The following is a 2199-nucleotide window of genomic DNA, read 5'->3' as shown; positions in this document are numbered from 1 at the left end:
AGGGAGGGGGAGGGACCCCTAGTAATGGCTCAAACTTCCCAGGGGGGTGGCCAGAGGCAGGACATTTGCCTGGCAGGGGGGGGGGGGGGGGGCGGTGACCTCACAGGGGCTTTGGGCAGCCCTCAGCATATAAGGCAAAGGGCAGGTGGGGAGGTGGTGACCTCACAGAGGGACCCACATCTCAGGCTGATAAAAGCGGGGGGCGGGCCCAGGGGACTTTGGAGACCCCCGGTTGCTTTAGCTCTGGTGCGTCTCCTCCTCACGGTTCGTTCGCGTTCTGTGAGTTTCACATCCCGACACCTTTGTGACGAAGGTAAGAGCCCCCAGGGGTTGGATCCCGCCCGGGGCCGGCTGGGTTCCAGGCAGGCCCAGCCCTCGGTCAAGGGCCAGAAGGTGATTCCTCACCTGGGCTGCGTCCTTAGCGCCACTGGGGCTTTCTCCTGGTTGGTTTCCCTTTTCCTCCATCCCCCCACATTTCTGCTCTGTTCTTGCCTCCTCTGTGACCTTCCCTTGCTGCCTCCCCCAGCTTGGGACCCAACAGACTAGCTGAAGGACGGGGGGTGGTTTGCAGGAGCCGTGGGGTGGGGGATGCAGCCCCCATTGTGGGGACTGGGGAGGTGGGGCTGGAACAAGTCTATGCCGGTGTCTTTGGGGAGAACGCTCCACCCCCCACACCTTAGATTCTCCCCTGATTGGCCAAGAAGGGGCTGTTGATGGGCAGGAGACTCGTGGAATGAGGAGTAACGGTAGTTTGAACTAGGAAGCCTAGTTCGAACTACCTAGTTCGTGCCCCGTGTAGCCGCGCTGCACGGGGTTCGAACGAGCGGGGTTTTAAAAATGGCGGCTCCCCGCTTATGCAAATGAAGCCCGGGAAATTCAAATCCCGGGCTTCATTTGCAAGTGCGGTATGCCTACATTACCCTCCTAGTTCGAACTAGCGGGGTAGTGTAGACATACCCTCAGGTCCTTGCAGTGCCTGTGCAAGACCGAACCGATAAGCAAGGGGCCATTTGGGGGCTGGGGGCAGTCGCTCTGGGGAGCTGGAACCCCTGGATTTCGCTCTGCAGGCTGCGCCCCAAGCTCCCCTTTGCTCCCCTCATTTGCAGCATGGCCAAACGTTTTCGGCTGTGGTTCAAGAAAGCCCTGAAGATGGCCCCAGGGCCGGTGGGGAGCAGCTTCTCCGTCCCCGCGGGCGGGGAAGCTGGATCCCACCAGCTCGGGGCGACTCGCCCACCGGCCAGGCCCCCCCGGACCTGGCTCCAGAGGCGGCTGGGCAGGCGGGACCCAGCCCAGCGGGGGAGCCGGGTAGGGTGGCTCCGGGGCCTCCTCTGTGGAGAGAAACACCTGCCCCGGGAGCCCAGCCCCCATTACCACCAGGGGGCATCGCCCTGCCCGGCCCCCGGGGACCTGCCAGTCTCCGGGAGCCCCCAGCCCGTCGCTCCCCGCACCAGCCCCTGCAGCTGTGGGTCCAGATCCGTCAGCAGCAGCGCCTGGGCCTCCAGCTGCAGCCGGGCCACCTCCTGCAGCCGCTCAGACCCAGGTGAGGGGCCGTGAACACGCTGGGCCCAGGGGCTCACCCAGTACCCGGGGGGGGGGGGCGGGGAGGGGCAGCCCCAGTGTCTGCCCCGCAGCCAGGGCAATGGATGGGGGGAGGGCTGCTTGGCTCTCTTCTTCCTGGTGGGGGCTCTGCTGAGGGCGTTGGCAGATGTGAGGGTGGAAGGGGGATGGGTCCCTGCGAGGGGCGTGTGGGGCCCAACCTGCCCTGGGTCCCTGACATGGGGGCGCGTGACCCCTGCTGGCCGCTGGAGTCACCCTGGTCCCTTCCCTCCCGCACAGAGCCCCCCTGCGCCTCGGCGGAGCTCTGCCAGGAGCGGGTGGACTCCCGGGTGGAGGAAGGGGCCATCTATGACATCGAAGAGCAGCTCCACACCCGGGACACGGTAGGAACCTTCTCCACACGGGGGGGACCCGAGATTGTCCGGCCCCTTCCCAGCACGTCCCCCCCCCTCCGGGAGGGGCTTGTCCCTGGGGATCCCCCTGGGGCCCCTTCTCCTGCATGACCTGGGCCCCCCAAGCTGGGGGCTCTTGTCATGCACCAGCTGGGCCCCCACAAGCCTGAGGCAGCAGTTGGGGGGGGAGTGTGGGTGCTTGGACAACCAGCAGCTCCCACCTCCACTCCTGGGAGACCTGAGCCCTGCA

At 66.1% G+C, this 2199-nt stretch overlaps 1 long non-coding RNA gene across 1 annotated transcript; it reads left to right on the top strand.

The window, feature by feature from the left end:
- The first annotated feature begins 209 nt into the window (after positions 1-209).
- LOC142825312 (uncharacterized) lies at positions 210-1940 on the top strand. Its single transcript, XR_012899748.1, has 3 exons — positions 210-313; positions 1107-1540; positions 1837-1940. It is a non-coding gene; the product is annotated as an uncharacterized LOC142825312 (long non-coding RNA).
- The last annotated feature ends 259 nt before the right edge of the window (positions 1941-2199 follow it).

Source organism: Pelodiscus sinensis, unplaced genomic scaffold (genome assembly GCF_049634645.1).
Source record: "Pelodiscus sinensis isolate JC-2024 unplaced genomic scaffold, ASM4963464v1 ctg50, whole genome shotgun sequence".
NCBI classification, from domain to species: domain Eukaryota; kingdom Metazoa; phylum Chordata; order Testudines; family Trionychidae; genus Pelodiscus; species Pelodiscus sinensis.
The sequence above is the reverse complement of the archived record's forward strand: the minus strand, read 5'-3'. Positions and strand labels throughout refer to the sequence as shown.